This window comes from Grampus griseus (assembly GCF_964374135.1).
Source record: "Grampus griseus genome assembly, chromosome: 10".
NCBI lineage: Eukaryota > Metazoa > Chordata > Mammalia > Artiodactyla > Delphinidae > Grampus > Grampus griseus.
The window spans coordinates 102,540,886-102,563,978 of record NC_139004.1 but is presented as its reverse complement, the minus strand read 5'-3'; the positions used below and the strand labels follow the sequence as shown (position 1 = coordinate 102,563,978).

The 23,093-nt window shown below is 48.2% G+C and overlaps 1 protein-coding gene across 2 annotated transcripts in view; it reads left to right on the top strand.

The window, feature by feature from the left end:
- The window catches only part of RAB7A (RAB7A, member RAS oncogene family), a 94,343-nt gene that overhangs the window by 28,656 nt on the left and 42,594 nt on the right, over positions 1 to 23,093 (top strand). Inside the window, exon 1 of one of the 2 annotated variants that reach the window (XM_082663067.1) lies at positions 6,611 to 6,811. The exons of the other annotated variant lie outside the window; for it this stretch is intronic. The gene's annotated coding sequence lies outside the window, so the exon portion shown is untranslated. Of the gene's footprint in view, positions 1 to 6,610; positions 6,812 to 23,093 lie in introns of those variants that run through there. 2 annotated transcript variants of the gene reach the window in all.

Here is a 23,093-nt window from a genome sequence, read left to right as displayed (position 1 = left end):
GGGGGCCGGGGTCACTCGCCACCCACTGCCCTGCTTTGTTTCTGTTCCCCACACTTATCACCATGTAATATACCATAATATTTTATTTCTTTATTTGGTTGAGCCGGTTCTTAGTTGCGGCCAGCGGGCTCCTTAGTTGTGGCATGCGAACACTTAGTTGTGCCATGCATGTGGGATCTAGTTCCCTGACCAGGGATCGAACTTGGGCCCCCTGCATTGGGAGCACAGAGTCTTAGCCATTGGACCACCAGGGAAGTGCCTAATATACTATATATTTCGCTTATTTACATGGTGAAATTCTGTGTCTGCCACTAGAATATAGGTTACATGAAGGCAGGGATTTTTGTCTGTTTTGTTCTCTGCTGTCTCTCCAGTGCCCGCCACGCAGTAAGTGCTCAAGCTACGTTTGTTGAATGAATAAATAGATGAAAGATACAAAGGCCAGATGATGTAGGGCCTTGAAGGCCGTTCCGGGGGGATGGAAGGTGCACACGGGGGGCCCGTGTTGGTCAGGTGAAGGCAGGACGAGACACCCACAGCTTGTCAGGATGGAGCCGCAGGAGGGCTTCAGTGCACAGCATAGGAAGAACGACGGGTGGAGGCGGGCGCCCCCCGTCCCCACAGTGCTTGTTAATCAGAAGCACAGAGTCTGAAAGAGTCAGGCGCAGTGACCCCGAGAAGGGGCACCCGCAGAGACGCGGCCCATGGGAGAGAACGTGGGAGGGCCACAGCTGCTGAGGGCGCAGCGCCTGCCTCCCAGCCCGTTGACTTGGGGTAGTGGGGCAGCTCTCCAGCAGTGGCTGCACTGACCTCTTGCCTCTGGCCTGGCCACCTCGCCCCTCCTAAGGTCGTTGACGTGCTCGTCCATCCTGGGCCGTGAGTGGGGCGGAAGTTGTCATCCTCGTGCCACAGAAGAGGAAACTGAGGCTGAGTTGTCACCAGGGCTCTTTTGGATGCAAGTGACAAACATCTACTTGAACTGCCTCGTCTTACCTCAGCTCCCCGGAAAACAGAGCCTGAGGCCCGGCTTCACGTGCTGCTGCTTTATGCCGGGTTCAGGACCTGGCAAACCAGGCGGGGAGCGGGAGGGAAGTGCGAGGTGAATGTTATGCTGGCGTGATGCTCAGCAAGGACCGCCGCCAGGTTGACACAGGACGCCGCCACGTGGGAATTCCGATGAACACGAACGATGTTTTAGTACCAGTATTTTTATTTGCTAATTCTGACAAACTTATTCGCACACGCCGTCCCCAGGAAGGCCGTTAGGAACAGCCACTGGGGAAGGTGGGAAGGTGACAGCAGACTCTCCTCTCAGCTCCCCACTTCCGGCGTCCGTCCTGTTGGCCAGTTTCCCGGTGGGGATGTCCACGACCTACGTTTCTGGGCTGCGGTTACTAGGGGAGCCGAGGCCTCTGAGCTTCCAGGCAGGTAGGACCTGGGCCCTGCAGCTGCTCGGCTCCATGGAGACCAGCCCGAGAGCGGCTGGGGCTCCCCAGTAAGCACGTGGCAGAGGCTGGGGGGCAGGGAGGACTCGGGCATCTCTGGATGAAGTGTCCCTGGTTGTGACCCTCTGACGCGTCCCTGCCGCCCCACTTTAGCTCTGCCGCACGCGGGCTCTGCTCTCCAGGTGACAGGAAGCCCCCAGCAAGTCTAGGCATGGCTGACTCTTTCTCCTGGGAAAAAGTCGTCTTTCTCCCAACAGGTCTGCTCCCTCCACCCCCCAAAAAAGACTGTGATGCTCTGGAGCTGCTCGAGTGCCCGTCCGTGAAAGGGTCACTGTGGGCAGAGGGCTGCAGTGCAGCCTTGTGGGCAGGAAGGCTCTGGAAAGCAGCCTGTGGCTAGTTGTCGGAGGAGCAGGGTCTAGGGTGATGTGTGGTTGTCTTTTTGTGGGCGTTCCACACACACACACACACAGCCCACTGGCACCTCCTGGAGCTCAGGGACTTGGGCTGGTTCATCTCTGTGTCCTTGTGGTCAACCTGGAAGCTGTGCTGTGCGGCATGTGGGATCTTAGTACCGTGACCAGGGATCGAACCCACACCCTCTGCAGTGGAAGTGCAGAGTCCTAATCACTGGACCTCCAGGGAAGTCCCTAATTACATTTTTTTTTTAAATATATTTATTTTTGGCTGTGTTGGGTCTTCGTTGCTGCGCATGGGCTTTCTCTAGTTGCAGGGAGCGGGGGCTACTCTTCATTGTGGTGCACGGGCTTCTCATTGCGGTGGCTTCTCTTGTTGCGGAGCACGGGCTCTAGGCACGCGGGCTTCAGTAGTTGTGGCTCTCGGGCTCTAGAGCACAGGCTCAGTAGTTGTGGCAGTCCCTACTTACTTTTGAATGAATGGATGAGTGATCACATCTTAAAGAAAAGTGCCTGAAGCCACCACCCAGAAACCGACATGTAACTCTGGTCTCCCCCACATGTGATGGAGCACCTTGGAAGTCACATTCACGTGTGAGTCCCCAGTGACCCAGAGAGGCGGGCTCATCAACACCATTTCAGAACGAGGACACTGGGGCCCAGGGAGCTCAGAAGAGTACCTCAAAGGCACAGGGCTCCGGCTGAGTGCTGGGCTCAGGGTGGAGGACCACCCAGCCTAACTCCTGGGCTAGTGAAAACTGCCAGGGGTGGAACCCTTGAGCCAAACCATCTGTGTTTGAATAGAAAATCTCAGAGAACTTTATCAATCATGCAAAGCTGCACCACACAGAAAAATTCAACATTTGACCCTGCGTTGAATTGGTCAGACATGTACCCAGCGGGTGCTGGGCCATTGAGGCAGGCCAGGGCAGGTGCTGGTCCCCAGGCTGGACGAGGAGGGAGTGAATCAGCAGACATCAAGCAAGCAGTATCCTGGGGCTGCGGCGGGCCTGGACGGGCCATGGGTTGCCGTGGGAACAGGGGAAGGGCCGCAGTGAAGCAGCCTGTGAAGGGAGACACACCTCACACATAGACACGCACACGCTCTGCTTCAGACCCTCCCCGGACTTCTCCTCACACGCAACACACATGTCAAAGGCCTTCCCACCACCCATGAGATTCTGCGTGAGCCAGCTCTGCCCGTCTCCCCACCCCCTCTCTTCCCTCTCTCCCTTCCCCATTCTGCCCAACCACACTTGAACAGGACACCTTGTCTCTGCACAAAGCTATTGCCTCTGCTGTTCCCTTGTCCCGTAACACCTTCTGCTCAGGTAATCTCAGCAGGGTCGCTCCATCTTGTCAACAGGTCTCTCTGCTCAAATGTCACCTCCTTAGGGAGCCTTTCTCACCACCTGTGTCGAATGTCACCTCTCCTCCAACTTCCCTCACTGTCCGAGAAGCCCATCTTATCGCCTGCATCCCATTTATCACTCTGTGGATTTCTTTTTTTAATCTAAATATTTTTTAATTAGAAAAAATTTATTTATTTATTTGGCTGCACCGGGTCTTAGTTGCGGCACGCGGCATCTTCGTTGCCGTGTGCAGGATCTTCAGTTGCGGCGTGCGGGGATCTAGTCCCCTGACCAGGGATCGATCGAATGTGGGCTCCCTGCATTGGGAGCGCAGAGTCTTAACCACGGGACCACCAGGGAAGTCCCTAATTTAAATATTTGGTAGTTAATACAGTCCCATAGTTAAAACTTAAAGATAATATAGGGACTTCCCTGGTGGCGCAGTGGTTAAGAATCCGCCTGCCAATGCAGGGGATATGGGTTCGAGCCCTGGTCCGGGAAGATCCCACATGCTGTGGAGCAAGTAAGCCCGTGAGCCACAACTACTGAGCCTGCGCTCTAGAGCCCGTGCTCCGCAACAAGAGAAGCCACCACAATGAGAAGCCTGCACACCGCAACGAAGAGTAGCTCCCGCTCACCACAACTAGAGAAAGCCTGCGCAAAGCAACGAAGACCCAACGCAGCCAAAAATAAATTTATTAGGGAAAAAAAAGTAAGGCCAACCCAAATGCAAAAGGAAGGGAAGTAGATTCCACAACTCAAAGGAAGGAGGAACAAAGAATTTACCACTTTTTTAAATCTATCGTGGTCTACCTTCAGGATACAGATTTTGTCTAGTTCTCCTGTGTGCCAGATATGCTCACCTCCTCCCAGAGGCCCTAAAAATCTCATCCCAGTACATCACTGGCTCATAGTGGATCTTGTGTAAATCAGGTCCTGGTGCAAATGAGGCTCCTCAGAAGATGAAGTTCCTGTGATTCCTCAAGAACAGTTTCTTGAATATGTTTCTCTTGATCTGAAGACCTGTGAGCTACGGGCATGTTTTCTACTCTCCACAGCACAGAGCCAACAAACAGAGTTGACAAGCATATGACAACCGGAGCAGACCCTTCTTTTCAAAAGGGGAAAAACAGGAGTGACATAGCTACGACTGGGTCACAGCAATTTTGAAATCCAGTTAGGCACATGTTGTCAGTTTTCTGATAAGGGTCCAATCCTGCTCCTTGGGAATAATTCTCTGCAGCTCCCGACTCCACCTTCTTGGCTGATGGGTTTCTTCGGAGTAGTCCTTTCTTTTTCATGAGAAATAGCCATGTTTGCATTTGAATAGCCATCTTGGTCTGCTTCTTAGAAAGCTGGGGGTTCACAGGTCTCTTTATTTTTGTGCTCTGCCTTTTTCTGTGTTCTCTAGTTGTTTCTTTAAGCCTAGCATTTTGAATGGCTGCAGAGTGGGGTGGAATTACCATAATTCTTGGCTTCGGAGTCCATTTCCAACTTGCATTGCCCTGAATACTCTATAAATGGTACTCACTGAGCATCTACTGTGCCCCAGCACTGCTCTAATCAAGGATATGGCAATGAATGAAACAGACAAAATCCCTACCCTTACGGAACTGCCATTCTAGTGGGGGAGAGGGACAGTAAGCAAACAAGAAAGCAGTATGAAGAAACAAGAAAGCAGGAAGGGAGATAGCAAGTGGATGTTTTATGTCTAGTGTGATAGGAAGAGGAACTTCAGTTTTATTTAGGGAAGGCCATTCTCACTGAGAAGATGACATTTAAGTCAAAACATGAAGAAAGTGAGGGAGTGGCCATACAGATATCTGAGGGAAGAACTGTCCGGATCGAAAGAAATACAACTGCAAAGGCTTTAGTCACACGTGTGCCTTCTCTTTTCTTAAACTAGTGTAGTCTGAGCAGACTGATCAGAGGGGATGTTAGAAGGAGATGAGGTCCGAGAAGTATCTAAGGGGTCAGGACTTTTTTTTTTTTTTTTTGGCGTTTTGCAGGATCTTAATTCCCCAACCAGGGATCCAACATGGGCCCTTGGCAATGAAAGCGCAGAGTCCTAACCACTGGACTGCCAGAGAATTCCCAGGATAGGACCTTTTGTTTGTAAAGCCTTTAGTTTTTATTCTGACCTATGGGAATAGTTTGAGCAGGAGAATGACATGGTTTGACATTTTTATAGAATTACTCTGGCTACTGTGTTAAGACTGGATAGGGAATGAGGTGGGAGCAGGAAACCAAGGTCGTTGCCATAATCCAGGTGAGAAATGATGGCGGTTCAGAAAAGGGGGAGTCACATTCCGGATATCTTTTGAAGCTTGTGGATGAGGGGTCCGAGAGAAGGGGAGTTGAGTTAGTTTCCTAGAACTGCTGTCACAAATCATCACAAGTTTGGTAGTTAAAACAACAGAAATGGGCTTCCCTGGTGGTGCAGTGGTTGAGAGTCCTCCTGCCGATGCAGGGGACGCGGATTCGTGCCCCGGTCCGGGAAGATCCCACATGCCGCGGAGCGGCTGGGCCCGTGAGCCATGGCCACCGAGCCTGCGCGTCCGGAGCCTGCGCGTCCGGAGCCTGTGCTCCGCAACGGGAGAGGCCACAACAGTGAGAGGCCCGCGTACCGCAAAAAAACGCAAAAACCAAAAAAAACAAATACGTTCTCTCAAATACAAAAGTCTAAACTCAACACCGTTTCTCCCCGCTCTTGCTGCTGGCATTCTTTGGGTTGTGGCTACTCACTCCAGCCGCTGACTCCATCTCCACGTGGCCTTCTCTTCTCTGTGTCTCTTATAAGGACACTTGTCATTGGATTTAGGGCCCCCCCATGGTAATCCAGGATGGTCTCTCTCCAGATCCTTAATTACACCTTCAAATACCCTTTTTCCAAATCAGGTCACACCCACGGGTTCCAGGATGTGTAGGAGGGGTCACTATTCAACCCACTACGGGGATCAAGAATGATTCCAAAGTTTTTGTACCCAGCAACCAAAAGAATGAAGTTTGCATGAACCAGTAAGAAAAGGCTATGAGAGGAGCATGTTTTTGAAGATGGAGCCAAAGTTCTGAGTAGATTCTAATGTGTGCAGGTGGAGCTGGAGCTGGGTAGGGTGCCCCGTCCTTCGCAGAGCTCTAGTGGGTTCAATTTCTTTGCTTCTCTTTTGGTGCTAAGTTCAGGGGCTGAGGCATCGGTGGGTGGGTCCAGCATGGCGCCACCCTGCTCCCGGCCGGGCCTCAAAGATGGCCGCAGCCACTGGGGGCAGACATGTTTGGGCCACGTGACCCAGGCCCAGGCCCGAGGCGGCTGAACTTGACGCACGGTAGAGGCGGGGCTCCTCCCCCGCAGCCCTGGCGTCGAGCGTCTCGTGACAGGTACTTCCGCTCGGGGCGGCGGCGGTGGCGGAAGTGGGAGCGGAGCCGGAGTCTGGGCCATAAAGCCCGAGGCGGCGGCGGCGGCGGCGGCGTTGGAAGCTTGGACAGGCCGAGGAGCCCGCCGGAATCGGAGCTTGGACTTTCCTTCGCTCCTGTCGACCCCTCGTCTCCTCCTCGGCGGAGCCCTCGCGACGCGCCCGGCCCGGAGCCCAGCGGAGCGGCCGCGGTAAGTGGCGGCCCGGCCCCATCCCCCTCCCGGCCCTAGGTCGCCGGTGCGCGCCGTCCGCGTCTTGGCCCGGCCTCTTGGGGAGCTCCGTGTCTTCGGGCCCGGCGTCAGGCCGGCCGAGCGTCCGCGGGGGTGTCAGAGGTCGCCGGGTGTGACCCCGGCTGGCGGCGCGCACGCCTGTTTCCCGGGGCGTCCGGCCCGAGACGGCCAGGGCGACCTAGCCTGGGCGGCCCGGCACTGGGGCGGCGGCCGAGGGCGGGGGCCGGCCGACCAGCGGCGGGGGCGCCGCCCACCCTGCTCCGGTGCCAGGCAGAGCCGCGTGCCCGCCGTCCGGTCCTACCGATGCGGATGAGGGTCCCCGACGCCGCGAGTCCACGGAGACCCGGGTCACGTGTCCCGGGCTCCCTCGGGCGCCTCGGGCTCCCGCGACTGGGAGCTTTTTATCACAAAGACGTTACGGTGAGGCGTGGAAGAAGTTTCCAAACTTGCTGGGGGAGAGACGGTGGCTGGGTGCAGAGCTGTGTTTGGTTCGCACCGCGGCGGGGCCCGCTTAGGGCGTTCAGTTCGGGCTTCCCCGAAAGGAATGGTTCGCAAAACTGGGAACATTGAAAATAACAGTAGCAAACATTGGAGCGGTTACTGCATGTTAGGCAGCGTGGCGATATTTCTGCACCGATTATTGTATTTAATTCTCAGAATAGACTTCTCAAGTACCATTACTGTGCCCACTTATAGATAGGGAAATGGAAGATCGGAGAGGTTAAGTCATTTGCCCAAGGTCGCAGAAGTAATAAGTTATGGAGCGGAGATTTGAGTCCAGGCGCCCAGACTCCAGAGCACTGTGCTCGGCCTCCGGATTGTACTGCTTTCTGATGCCCCTGAAGCTTGTGAAGTATCTTTTGCCACCTGGTATCTGTCTCTCTCCGCCTCCTTTCTTTCTAGTGATGTCATTTTGGAAGCCTTTTCTGGTGCCATTAGTTCTGCCTTAAAACCATAACATATTCCATTTGCAGTTGTGAGTTTTAACACAGTTTTTTGTTTTCAAGTAGTGTAGTGCCAGTAAACTGGGAGCTCTAGCATCATAGCAGAGTACTCAATTGAGGTTTGAAAGTTTTTGTTACCTACGTCTTCTGTCAAATGAGTTGGGCTGGCAGTCCTGCCATGTGGTTCTTTCCTGTTGAAAATACTGTATCTTCTCTTTGGATTCCGAAAGAACAGGCTCTTGTCTCTTCCTTGTGACTGAAGCAGCTGATTACCCGCATGACTTCTCATCCATGGATTGATAAAGTCTTCTTTTGGTGTGCTTCTCTCTCCAGACTTAGGAGAGTTTGTTCAGATTTGAGTCTAAGAACTGGAAAGTGAGTTGTGAGTACTTCTCCTGAAGATCCTGTCCAAGCCCTGTTGTAGTCTGATTTCTTTTCTTTTGTTTTTAAACTTTGTTACCCAGCCTGATATACTTAAGTGGGTATTAAGTGTGGTAGCCTTAAGTATTGTTCGCATTTAGAGGAGTGTAACGATGAGTAGCGTTTCATCCATTCATCAGCTGTTTTGAGTATCTACCATGTATCAGGCATTGCCTGTTGACTCAGGGAGATAGACCTGGTTCCTATCCTCAAGGAATTTAAAGATGGTGAGTGATCACGGCCAGGAATTCTCTTGTGGAATGGCTTGGCGGTAGAATTTGAGATTTTTTTGTAAAAGGAGTTATTTTTCATCTCAGCAAGTGCATTCAGAGTAATCCAGGCAGCACGGTGTTCTGGGTAACTTGAAAGCCTTGTTCATTTTAACAACAGCATTTGATTTGGTTTGCTTTTGAAGAGAGTTCGTAGAAGATAATACCACAGTTTCTAAATTGGTCGTGTTTTTTGAAGGGTAATTTTCATCTCTAAACTTGTTTTACCTTTTGCTCTCCAGCATTTTTTGTTGTTCACTGAAGAGGGGGTTGGTGTCACTGTCATCTTACAGTGCGAATGTCAGCTTCGGGGGCTGTCTGAGCAGAGGTGCACTTGGCAGGCTGGGGCTGCTGCTTTAGCCGACAGTGAAAGTTTCATGTGCCACCTCCCAGTCTCAGTACCAGTATCATCCTAGATAAAACCCTCCGCCACCCCACGTCCCACAAGTCCTCTGGTTCCCCTTCTTTAAGAGGGGACGTGAGTTTTGCATTTGTGGTAGAATTTCAGGAGTAGACAAACAGAAGGGGGAGTGGAATATAGAAGATACTCTAAAACAGCTTTATTTGGACATTTTTTCGGGTAATTGTTAGCAACCTCATGGAGCAAAAATATTTCTTGGTGCCAACCAGGCCTAACCCCTGCCCCAAACCCCATAAACAAAGAGCATTGCTTTATAGTACAGTGTGGCTTTGAATCCACTTCCTGACCCCACCACCAAGCGAAGCAGACCGTTTTGGTTGTTTGATTAGCTTATAATAAATTTCCAAAGGGACCTGCCCTGAGAACATCCTTGCCCTTCGGTTTGGCGTTAGTCTTTCTATGCAAAGGTGTAGCAAACCCAGACCACACACGTGGGAGAGCCCTTTTATGCACTATTTCTCTCTGAGATTTGAGGTAGATATTTACCATTATTACTGTCATGAGTTGTCTGGCTCTCCATCTACGTAATTCACATATGGCTAAGGAGAACTCACCAGGCTGTTGGTCTGGGAGTTAGAGTCCGGGTGTTGCGGGGAAGTCTGGAGGAGTCCTCCTGCATGAGGCCCAGACGGTGGTTCACCTGGCACTGATGTCATGCCTGAAGGAGGCTGGAGCTGGGGAAGTTAGCTCCCCCCACTTCGCTGCTCCTGGCTTTCTGCTGCTTCCTGTCTCCCCTGTAAGGTGGCGGTTGTATTCCCGGCATTTGTTCCTCTGCGTGATCACACCTGCGTCTGTGACTGCCGTCTGCTAGAGCTGTGTGCTTCTGTCTGCAGTTTGCTGCGATGTGTTGATCTCTTCAGTTATTTGCTCTCGCACCTTCCTTGTATTTTCTGCTTTTTCCTTCCCGCATATGGCATTAAACACAGAAAAATAGTTTGCACTTATATTTTAAAACTTGTTAATGGCGGCTGTGGTTAGTGTGATTTGTGAATCAAAAGTAAAAGTGATGCGGTGCGGGAAATCAGAACAGGCTTTTTAGCACTGTCTCCGACTAGTTTCAATTTTAGTACTCCAGGCTGTGATTTCAGAAACAATTTAAGAATAGCTACTTGCAGAATGTCTCCATGGGGGAGGAAGAGAGCTTGGGAGTTGGTTCCAGTGGTGACATGCAGTATTGGCCTTGTTCATCTCCCTGAAGATGCAGGGCTTAATGCAGGGGATCTCAGGCCTTGCCCGGGGCTCTCTGTTTTGGTGATGTCGTCACTGCCGCGGAGATCAGTCTCACTGATTCTGTTGTCCATATCCTGGTTGTCTAGGACTGCTTGCTGTCCGCACAGAGCACGTTTGAGGAAGCCCATCAAGGGAGGCAGGGACCTTGCTTGGCTCTCAAGTGGCCTTGCGTGCGTGCCCGTCCCCAGGTGCAGGGAAGCGCCTTCTCTGGTCTCCCCACCCTCTCACAGCCAGAGGGCTTGCTCTTACTACTGCCTTTCCTGGACTTAAGCTCAGCTCAGTTAGGGAATACTTTAAAATTTCCATTGTGAAGTAAAAAGTTACATCATTGGTTTCCAATCTTGGTATGCAGTTTTAATTTTAAAAATTTATTACCATTTGAGTTGTTTTGAGAGTACACAACAAAGCTACTATGAATTAACCTTTAAAAAACCTGATTGTAATAGCACAGACTTTATGAAAAATAATGCCTTCTTACATGTGCTATTCAGTCAGGCTACCGGCAGTTCTCTGTGTACTTACAGGCCAGGGGACCCAGAAATAAATCTGGGTCGTTTGGGCAGCCCACAGGTTAAGAGCCACGTTAAAGTCCTCCAGCCTGTCCTGTTCAGTTGATGGTTGTTAAAGAACGTTCTTTTTTTTTTTTTTAAATTAATTATTTATTTATTTTAGGCTGCGTTGGTTCTTCATTGCTGTGTGCGGGCTTTCTCTAGTTGTGGTGAGCTCGGGCTACTCTTTGTTGCAGTGCACGGGCTTCTCATTGCGGTGGCTTCTCTTGTTGCGGAGCACGGGCTCTAAGCATGCAGGCTTCAGTAGTTGTGGCGCATGGGCTTAGTTGCTCCACGGCATGTGGGATCTTCCCGGACCAGGGCTCGAACCCGTGTCCCCTGCATTGGCAGGCGGAGTCTTAACCACTGCGCCACCGGGGAAGTCTGCATTCATGTTTTGTAGAAACTTTTCCTACATGGTATTTGTCTTTCAGTGTTTTTTAATGTTTGCCTAGTGCTTAACAGTTCACATAGGATTTCACCTGGTGTTCACAGCAGCCCTGCAGGCTTAAGAGGGTGGCCGAGCCTGGGTGCTCAGGTGGCCCGGCTACTCTAATGCTAGTCTGGGTCTCCTGAAACACAGCTGAGGCTCTTTCTGATGCACCAGCCTGGCTTTTTGATTATTCATGATTGCTGTAAAGCACTCAGCATTTGACTCCTTATAAAAACGTATCTTTCTTCCACTGTTTTTTATTTAAAATGACATTTCTCTTTTGCTGATTATTAAATAAGTCATTTCTTTTAAAAAAAAAGGTAGGAAAATTCAGAAGTAAAAAGAAGAAAAATTCAATTCACTACTCTGAGGCAGACTGGAGTGTTAACTGGTTATTTAATTCTTATGAATGTATACTTTAATGAGATTCAATTTTTAAAGTATGGTATGAGAGATTAACTTTGGAGGGCCCTGGATATTCTTTGGATCCTTTGACTTGTGGGACCCCTCTAGATAAACACTCAGTGGTGGGAAGCTGGGATCCGGAGACTAGCTGTATTTTTCAAATGTTTAGTGGCAACAGGTGATGCATTCAGTACCATAATGAGGTTTTTTTGCTGTGGTGACAGTGGATCAGTAAGTTGTTGCAACTTGTCATTTCTACATTTTAGTGAACTGTGAATTTGCAGTAGGGCATATGAAAAGCGTACAGATAAATGAACAACTTCGAGAGTTTTCATAAACTCAGAAATAAGCCCCCTTGTGCCTCCTTCAGGTCATTGTCATCCCCTCCTGCTGCTTTTTAAAAAAATGTTCTAGTTTTCCATTTACCTTTTTTTTTAATATTCATTTATTTATTTAGGCTGCACTCAGTCTTAGTTGTGGCATGCGGGCTCTTAGTCATGGCATGCATGCAGGATCTAGTTCCCCAACCAGGGATCGACCCCTGGATCCCTGCATCGGGAACTTGGAGTCTTACCCACTGTACCACCAGGGAAGTCCCTCCTCCTGCTGATTTTTAACACTGTAGTTTAATTTTGTCTGACTCGACTTTGTGTAAATCATACACTGTGTATCCTTTTGTATCCCTTTCTTTGAGTCATTGTTGCCTGTGAGATTTTCTGTTGGGTGCAGTGGTAACTCCATTTTCATTGCTCAGTAGTATTTGATTATATGATACACCGTAGTGTTTTTATTAACTTATTGATGGGCATTTGGGTAGCTTGTAGTTTGTGGCTGGTAAAAATAATGCTGTATCGGGACTTCCCTGGTGGTTCAGTGGTTAAGATTCCACGATTCCACTGCAGGGGGCACGGGTTCAACCCCTGGTCAGGGAAGTCCCACATGCCACGCGGTGCGGCCAAAAAAAAAAAATGCTGTATGAATATTCTTGGTTTGTCTTTTGATGACTGTATGCACACATTTCCATAAGTTAATGCTGAGGAGTGGAAAGTTTTAGCGTGTGTATCTGTATATTGCTAGGGCTGCTATAACAAATACCACAGACTGGGTGGCTTAAACAACAGAAATTTACCTTCTCATGATTCTGGAGTCTAGAAGTCCGAGATCGAGGTGTTGGCCGGGTTGGTTTCTTCAGAGGCCTCTTTCCTTGGCTTGTAGGTGAGCATCTTCTCCTTGTGACCGCATATGGTCTTTTCTCTATAGGGGTCCGTGTCCTAACCTCCTCTTACAAGGACACCAGTCTGATGAGGGCCCACCCTCATGACCTCGTTTAACTTTAATCACCCCTTTGAGAGCTCCGTCTCCAAATACAGTCATATTTTGACATTTTGAGGTACCAGAGGGTAGGACTTCATAAATTCTTGGGGGGGGTGGGGTGGGGGACAAAATTCAGTCCGTAACGGTATGTGCTGCACCTCGGTAGACACTGCCAGCTTTCCAAGGCTGTATCCTGCTTTACACTCCCATCAGCGGTACGTGAGAGTTCCAGATATTCCACATCTTTGCTGACGCTTATTTTCATTTTGCCCTGTGGTGCTAGCATCGTATCTCCCTCCAGTACCAGCATGGGGAATCCTTGAGGGGGTGGGGAGGTTGTTTCTGGAGCCGTATGTGTCATAACTTGAGACTGCCTCTTGTAAATGCTTTTTAAATCCGTTGGGGATAGAAAAGCAGAATGACTTCAGTCTAGTGAGCAGTTAGCCCCCCTTAGTTGCCCTTATGGGTTAGTTTTTGCATTTATAATCTGGACTGATTCCTGGGGATGGAATTGGCTTCAAAGTGTCACCTGCAGGGTATAAATCTAGCCATGGTAGAGAGTGCTTTCACTGAAGTTCTTTTTCCGTCTGACACTTGGATTCCCTCATACACGTGCTGGGACTAGGTCTGTTTTGCATGTTCTGACTGACCATTTAGGTATTAGTTGGTGTTTGACCAGCCGCCTTCTGGCTGCGTGATCTTGAGCTTTGTGCATCCACTGTAGGCCTCGGTTTGATTGGAATAATAGTACATGCCCTTGCCCTTCCCCCACTCGAATCTCCTTGAGGGCAGGGATGAATCATTATTCTAGCATGGATCTTGAAATATTACTCAATAAACTTAAAAATATTTTTCCAGTTCTCACTTTGGACACTGTTTTACTATCTGTAGCATGTAAGTTTTGCTTCTGGGCCACTGATTAATATGGATAGCCTTCCTGAATGATAAATTATGTGTTCTGTGTTCATTTGACACAGTTTTATTGTCTACTGTAAGAAAATACTGCTGACAGCTGTGGGGAGTATCAAATAAAAAACACTGGAGGTTTAGGAATAATTGTAAAAACAAGACAGGTGAGAGTCACAAGAATGCTGGAAGTGTTCAGTGACTGGGTTAGGTGGTGCTGAGTAGATTTTGGATGAATTGATATGGAGGGGAGACTCGGGAAAGCCATTGTAGTTGGAGGGAATGGCATAGCAAACGAATGGAGGTGGGGGAACGTAGGGCAGATGGAGGGACTATGGTACCTCAAATTGGGGAATGGCAGTATGTATGGGGGCCAGACGGGGGTGGGGAGGGGACGAACTCCAGTGCCATGTTGAAGGATTTATGTTTAACAAAGTGGTACTTCACTGGGTGGTGCTAGGATAGGGCGTAATCCTTTCACTTGATGTCACAATCCTATTGGGTAAGACTGATGCTGTCCCAGTTATGGATTTATAGTTAACCTAAAGAAACACACATTAAGGGATGAGTGGGGCTAGGACTGAAATACAGGTGGCATGCTTAAACCTTCAGAGAGGTACTTGCTCAGAAATGCGTTTAACACAGGTTAAAAGTAAGAGCTGGTTTGGGGGGGATGGGCTGGAGAAAGAGAGCAGTTAGCTTGGTTTTCTTCTTGAGCCGGTCAGCCCATGTGGACACTTCTTACCAGTTTATGGGCAATGTTTTATTGGCTAAATGCCTGAGATAATCTAGGGTTCATATCAAACGTTCAAACTATTGAAAAATAGTTGTGTGTAACTCTCGTTTTCCATTTTGTCTTACCAACAAATAAAAAAAAAGGCACTGTCGCCGTGGTCTGTTAATACAGACTCTTAGCTCTTGGTTTGGCACCTGCATTTAGAACAGTGGGAGCATCATAGTCAAGAATCTGTTGATCCAGGGGCTGCAAAGTCCTCGTAACAAGAATTGCTTTCCAAGGAACTTGATTCTTTGAGAAGGTGGGCTTAGTTTTCCCCCTCCCCACACATGAATCTGATACCTTGAACAGAGTGTATATATACACACAGACAAATAATCTCTTTACTTTTTGTAGAGCTTAATGGTTACCTTGTTTGATGCTTCACTTCCAAGTTCAAACTAAGCAGCAGCATTTGCCTTGTCAGAATCTTTTTTCCGAAGCAAGAGCAGCCTGAAAGAACATGCTCAGTATCCCGACTAGCGCTCCATATTCCAGGTTAGTGGATCCAGGCAGATGTGTCTTTAACCCCAAGAATGCTGAGAAGAATAGCACCTTCTTATTTTCTTTTTTCTTTTCTTTTCCTTTTTTTTTTTTTTTTGCGGTACACGGGCCTCTCACCTCTCACTGTTGTGGCCTCTCCCGTTTTGGAGCACAGGCTCTGGATGTGCAGGCTCAGCGGCCATGGCTCACGGGCCCAGCCGCTCCGCGGCATGTGGGATCTTCCCGGACCGGGGCACGAACCCGTGTCCCCTGTATCAGCAGGCGGACTCTCAACCACTGCGCCACCAGGGAAGCCCTCTTTTTTTTTTTTTTTTTTAAAGATAAGTAGTTTTTTTTTTTAATTAATTTATTTTTAGCTGTGTTGGGTCTTTGGTGCTGTGCGCCGGCTTTCTCTAGTTGCGGTGAGCGGGGACTACTCTTCGTCGCCGTGTGCGGGCTTCTCATTGCCGGGGCTTCTCCTGCGGAGCACGGGCTCTAGGCGCACGAGCTTCAGTAGTTGTGGCTCACGGGCTCTAGAGCGCAGGCTCAGTAGTAGTGGCACACGGGCTTAGTTGCTCCGCGGCCTGTGGGATCTTCCCGGACCAGGGCTCGAACTCGTGTCCCCTGCATTGGCAGGCAGGTTCTTAACCCCTGCGCCACCAGGGAAGCCCAGAATAGCACCTTACGGAAGAGAATAGCCTTTGTAAACTTTAGTGATCTTTTTTAAGTGTTCTTTTAAAGTGTTTTTGAAAAGAGGGATGCTTTGACTATTCTGTTTCTTTTGAAATGTAAATTTCCAGGTAGTGAGTTTTCCAGCAGCATCTGACTGAATTGGCTGGGTTTTTCTGTAGTAACAAATAATCTCAAAATGGCCAGCGTGGGGGCTTCCCTGGTGGCGCAGTGGTTGAGAGTCTGTCTGCTGATACAGGGGACGCGGGTTCGTGCCCTGGTTCGGGAAGATCCCACATGCCACGGAGCGACTGGGCCCATGAGGCATGGCCGCTGAGCCTGCACGTCCGGAGCCTGTGCTCCGCAACGGGAGAGACCACGGCAGTGAGAGGTGAGAGGCCCGCGTACAGCAAAAAAAAAAAAAAAAAAAAAAAGGCCAGCGTGTCCAGTATGGATTTTCCAGGGGCTCTGTGTCATCCTTACTCCAGCTGAAGAAGCAGCCACAACAGTGTGGGACGCTGTTGGCTGTCTTGGCAAAGTAAAGGAGAACTGTTGGAGGGTCTTGCTCCCGTGATTAAGTGTTCCAGCCCAGAGATGACACGTCACTTCTGCTCACAGCTCACTGGTTAGAGTGAGTCACACTGCACAAGGGATCAAGAGGCGCTTGACTTGGAAAGCACAGAGTTGGAAATATTGGAGAAATGGTGCTAGCTTTACAGTGGCTGGCTTCCGTGGGTAATAGCTGTTGGGGGAAGGTGCCTCATTTGTAGATTCTTGTTCCATTAGCTAGTAATTTAAATGCAAAAAAGAATGCCAAGTTGCCCATAAATCTTCTCTCACAAATCAGCTTCCTATCGTAAGAAATTTATTTCTTTTAAATGATAAGTGGGATAATCTCAATTCGATTTGCCCGAAGTAGGCGTGAAAGGAACGTTTGAGTGTGAGCCCTCCCTTGCCTTCTACATTTTCAGTACCCTCGCCCAGCTCCCCCCGCCCCCCGCATCCTTCTTGTGAAGTGCTACTGGATAGTCTTGAAGTGGTCCTTAGGTCCCATTCCTTCCCTGGTGCAGAACCCTATGTTTTTCTACACAAACTGTCTCCAGCTTGTCTTCCTGGCTTTGTCCTTTTGATGCAGACCCTGTGTTGCCCTGACTTGCTGTATTTAACCTTTTCCTGACCACACTTCGTTCCCTGCTTCCTACAGTTCGGTTCCTACCACTCCCCTTCATCTCTGTGTTCTGTCTGTTGGCGTCCTGCCTTGCTCAGGCACCACCAGCTTCATTTCCTAAGTTATTCCCATCATATTCCCACCTTTCACTGAATCCCTGGGACCTGTATATGTGTGTCTTAAACACGTGTTATAGATGTTCTACCTGCTCTAGGAGAGGTTCTTAGGGTAAAACCCAGACTTATTTATTTAAACCAATAAGCCTTTTGCGGTGGGCGGGCACTGTGCAGCTTGCAGGATCTCAGTTCCCGGACCAGGGATTGAACCTGGGCCACGGCAGTGAAAGCCCTGAATCCTAACCACGAGGCAACCAGGGAACTCCCAGATCCTAGACTAATTTATGTTTTCCCTCCAAAGGTAACCGTATGAAAGAAAGAACTAAAAATACGTTCCCCGAGCGGCTTTTGATAGATACATACACACACACATCTGTTGTGCTCCCTGCTGAAAATTCCTCACCTTGTTTGAAATTGGTGGACCAGAAGCTGGAGGATTGTAGAGGCTTCCTTAAGCAGGGCCATGGGATGGATCTCAATGGAGTTGCTAAGCTTCAGTTTCCACTGCTGGAAAATGAGAGTACACTGGTCCCCCCTTATCCCCAGTTTCGCTTTCTGCAGTTTCGGTTGGTTACCTGCGGTCAACCGTGGTCCAAAAATATTAAATGGAGAATTCCAGAAGTAAACAATTCGTAATTTTCAATTGCGTGCTGTTCTGAGTAGCATGATGAAATCTCCCTCCTTCCCACCTGGAATCCCCAACTGTCCACATTCTCCGCTCCAGACGTCCAGGCCTTGACACTGCCATGGCCCCACCATCTGGGATCGCTCCAAGCGATGGTCCGCCTTTAGATGTGTAGTCAGAAGGCCAGCAGTGGCACAACACCATTTTATCCTCTCACGTCACAAGAAGAGGTGGGGTGAGTACAGTACAGGAAGATATTTTGAGAGAAACCACATTCATATTTTATTACAGTATATTGTTATAATTGTTCTGTTTTGTTATTAGTTATTGCTGTAAATCTCTTTGCTTGCCTGACTGAAAGTTAAACTTTATCATAGGTGTGTATGTATAGGAAGAACACAGTGAACAGGGTTGGGTGCTGTGTGTGGTTTCAGGCATCCACTGGGGTTTGCCCGTATCTCCCATGGATCAGGGGGGACTAAGTGCCCACAGGATCCTGCCTATTCTAATTTTCTTTGGCTCTTGCTCATACTGCAGTGGCGTTTGCAGTATCCTAATTGGCAAGATGACGTCATGGAAACGTAAAGGACCCTTTCAGCCACGGAGAAGCTGTCACCTATGTGGAGCCCTGCTCATTCACTTCTTTAGAGGAGCAGGGGGGACCTCACTGCTAGGTGGCTAGATTTTTCCTAGAATGACTTGTTTCTAAATTACAGAAGCAGTGTAGAAGTCTTAAAGTGAATGGTTCTCTGTCATCCTTCCGATAGTTGGTGACCGTACTTCCAGACTTACATTTTTCTGTTTAAAGGGGGTCATACAGTGCACACTCTGTGTCTCTTGCTTGTTAAAGACTTCACTCAGCACCCGTCCGTGTCAGTGCCTGCTGTCGCTCGTGGCTGTGCGCTGCTGCTGCTGGCGTAGGCTCACGGTCCTCTCAATGAACACTTCAGGGACTTCTGCCTTTTCTCTGTCACAAAATCATTTACTGTTTATCTTTGTCCACTTACCTGGTAGTTTCCCTGAGATATAGTGGTCATACCTACGTAAAATTTGCTACTCATTACTATAGTACCCCCAGGAAGGTTGTGTACTTAATATTTGTAGTTGGAGAATTCTATTTATATAGTTGCCAATTGTCAATTTTCTTAGTGTTTGCCAGTTTAACTAGTGGGGAAAATTTAAATGGTGCCTCATTGTTTAACATTTCCATTTCTTTGATAAGTGGATTAAACTTTAAAAAAAAGATTAGCCATTTATTTTTCTTTTGTGAATTGGCTTTTGTTCTTGAAAGCTCAGGTGAGGGTTTTTAAAAAACTGTATAGCGGGGCTTCCCTGGTGGCGCAGTGGTTGAGAGTCCGCCTGCCAATGCGGGGGACACGGGTTCGTGCCCCGGTCCGGGAGGATCCCACGTGCCGCGGAGCGGCTGGGCCCGTGAGCTGTGGCCGCTGAGCCTGCGCATCCGGAGCCTGTGCTCTGCAACAGGAGAGGCCACAACAGTGAGAGGCCCGCGTAATGCAAAAAAAAAAAAAAAAAAAAAAAAGAAGTTAACTGTCAGTCTGACGGCTGTTGCTTTGAAGGTAATGCGTCTTTTTTCCTCAGAGCAAACTGTTATCAGCAGCATATTAAAAAGATTATACTGGGCTTCCCTGGTGGCGCAGTGGTTGAGAGTCCGCCTGCCGATACAGGGGACACGGGTTCGTTGCTCGGTCCGGGAAGATCCCACATGCCGCGGAACGGCTGGGCCCGTGAGCCGTGGCCGCTGAGCCTGCGCGTCCGGAGCCTGTGCTCCGCAACGAGAGAGGCCACAACAGTGAGAGGCCCACATACCGCAAAAAAATCCCCGAAAAACATATATATGTATCAAGACTATTTCTTATATAGTAAGAATATTTTTTATATAGGAAGAATATCAACGCTTTTTCATGTCGCAGTGTTCCTGGCTTGTTTCTTTTGGCTTGGTTTGGTTGATGCTGTGTTTTTGTAGTATAAAAACTTTTCTGTAGTCATGTCTGTCAATTTGTTTTGTTTTCTGGGTTTCATATTATACTTAGGCCTTCTCCTCTCCTAGGACAATAAAAACAATGGTTATTTTTTTCCTAGTACTTAGCACGTTTGGAATTCTTCTGTATGATGTGATGTCAGACTCTTTTTTTCCAAATGCATAGTTGCCTCAGTATTTCATTGTATTGTCATCTTTTCCTCACTGACTAGAAATTTTTTTTTATCACACACACTGATTTCCCATCTACATGTGTCTTTTGTGAATGCTTCTGTTCCATTCTTTGTTTCTGGGACAGTGCCGCTGGGTCAAGCTGGGAGATTGAGTCCGCTATCATAGACCTCCTGACAGGGAAAAGCCCTGGGTCAAGCTGGGAGATTGAGTCCGTTATCATAGACCTCCTGACAGGGAAAAGCCCTGGGTCAAGCTGGGAGATTGAGTCCGTTATCATAGACCTTCTGACAGGGAAAAGCCCTGGGTCAAGCTGGGAGATTGAGTCCGTTATCATAGACCTTCTGACAGGGAAAAGCCCTGGGTCAAGCTGGGAGACTGAATCCGCTATCATAAACCTCCTGACAGGGAAAAGCCCTGGGTCTAATGGCTCCACTGGTGAATTCTAACAGACATTTAAAGACAGCACCAGTTCTTCTCAGATTCTTCCCGAACATTGAAGAGGGGGGAAGATTTCTTAGCTCATTCTGTGAGACCAGCATTGCTCTGATATGAAAGCCAGACAAACACTACAAAAAAAAGAAAACCACAGAGTAGTATCTCTTATGAACAGTGATGCAAAAGCCCTTAACAAAATACCAGCAAATCAAATTCAGCAGCATATTAAAAGGATTATATACCGTGACCAAGTGGGATTTATTCCTGGAATGCTAGGATGGTTCCACAACCAAACAGCGATCATGAATACACCCCATTAACAGAATGAAAGGGAAAAAAACCATGTCATCTCAGTTGATGCAGAAAAGGCCTTTGACAAATTCAACACCATTTCACAATGAAAACGAAACACTGGGAATAGAAGGAAATTATTTCAACATAATAAAAGCCATGTATGAAAAACCCACAGTGAACGTTATACTCAGTGGTGAAAGACTAATACTTTGTCTTCTAAAATCAGGAACGAGGCAAGGATGCCCACTTTTACCCCTTCTATTCCAAACACTACTGGAAGTTCTAGCCAGAGCAGTTTGGCAAGAAAAAGAAATAAAACATCCAAATTGGAAAGCAAAGAGATACATGGTCTTATACGTGGAGTACCTTAAAGATTTCATACCAAAAAATTAAAAAACTAAAACCTGCTAAGAGCTAATAAACTAGTTCAACAAAGTTTCAGGATACAAAGTGAACACACAAAAATCAGCTGCATTTCTTTTTCTTTTTTTTTCTTTTATAATTTATTTATTTTGGGCTGCATTGGGTCTTCGTTGCCGTGTGCAGGCTTTCTCTAGTTATGGCGAGCAGGGTCTACTCTTCGTCCCGGTGCATGGGCTTCTCATTGCTCTGACTTCTCTTGTTGCAGAGCACGGGCTCTGGGTGCGCGGGCTTCTGTAGTTGTGGCTTGTGGGCTCTAGAGTGCAGGCTCAGTAGTTGTGGCGCACGGGCTTAGTTGCTCCATGGCATGTGGGATCTTCCCAGACCAGGGCTCAAACCTGTGTCCCCTGCATTGGCAGGCGGATTCTTTTTTTTTTTTTTTAGTGAGATATTTTAATATAATTGCCTTATTAATGAAAACATGGAACGCTTTGCGAATTTGCGTGTCATCCTTGCGCAAGGGCCATGCTTATCTTCTCTGTATTGTTCCAATTTTAGTATATGTGCTGCCGAAGCGAGCACGGCAGGAGGATTCTTAACCACTGCACCACCAGGGGAGTTCCCATCAACTGCATTTCTATAGACTAAAAATGAACAATCCAAAGAGGAAATGAAGGAAACAATTCCACGTACAGGAGTATCAAAGAGAATAAAATACCTACAAATAAATTTAACTCGGTAGGTGAGAAAGACTTGTAAAGTAAAAACTATAAACATTGCTGAGAGGAGTTAAAGATGTAAATAAGTGGAAAGACATCTCACATTCATGGATTAGAAAAATTAATATTCTTGGGAAACCATCTACAGATTCAACGCAATCCTTATCAAAATCCCAGTGACGTTTTTTGCAGAAATAGAAAAACTTATCCTAAAATTCATGTAGAAAATCATGGGACCCTCAATAGTCAAACAAGTTTGAAAGCTCAAAGTTGGAGGTCTCTCACTTCCTGATTTTAAAACTTACTACAGGGGACTTCCCTGGTGGTCCAGTGGCTAATACTCCACGCTCCCAATGCAGGGGGCCCACGTTCGATCCCTAGTCAAGGAACTAGATTCCACATGCCACAACTAAAGACCCTGCACGCCTCAACTAAAGACTCCACATGCTGCAACTAAAAGGTTCCTCATGCCTCAACTAAAAGACTCCGTATGCCACAACGAAGATCCCGCACGCAGCAACGGAGATCCTGCGTGCCACAACTAAGACCCAGCACAGCTAAATAAATAAATAAACTATAGTAATCAAAACAGTGTGGTACCGGGATAAGGATACACATGTAAAGCAGTGGAACAGAATAGAAATCCCAGAAATTAATCTTCACATTCATGGTGGATTGAATTTTGACAAAGGTTCCAAGTCCATTCAGTGGTGAAAGCACAGTGCCTTCAACAAATCATAATGGTGCTGAGAAAACATCTACCTGCAGAATGATTTGGACCCGGACCTATCATCATATAAAAAAATTAAAACCGGGCTTCCCTCATGGCGCAGTGGTTGAGAGTCCGCCTGCTGATGCAGGGGACACGGGTTTGTGCCCCAGTCCGGGAAGATCCCACATGCCGCGGAGCGGCTAGGCCCCTGAGCCATGGCCACTGAGCCTGCGCGTCCGGAGCCTGTGCTCCGCAATGGGAGAGGCTACAACAGTGAGAGGCCCACGTACTGCAAAAAAAATAAAATAAAAAAATAAAACCAATCAAAGACCTAAATATTTTTTTCTTTTTAAAATTTATTTTATTAATTTTTGGCTGTGTTGGGTCTTTGTTGCTGCACGCGGACTTTCTCTAGTTGCGGTGAGTGGGGACTACTCTTTGTTGTAGTGCGCAGGCTTCTCATTGCGGTGGCTTCTCTTGTTGTGGAGCACGGGCTCTAGGTGTGCGGGCTTCAGTAGTTGTAGCGCACAGGCCCAGTAGTTGTGGCACATGGGCTCTAGAGCGCAGGCTCAGTAGTTGTGGAGCACGGGCTTAGTTGCTCCGTGGCATGTGGGATCTTCCTGGACCAGGGCTTGAACCCGTGTCCCCTGCATTGGCAGGCGGATTCTTAACCACTGTGCCACCAGGGAAGCCCAGACCTAAATCTTTTTTTAAAAAATTTTATTGAAGTATAGTTGATTTACCGTGTTGTGTTAATTTCTGCCATACAGCAAAGTGACTTCGTTATGCATATTCTTTTTCATATTCTTTTCCATTATGGCATA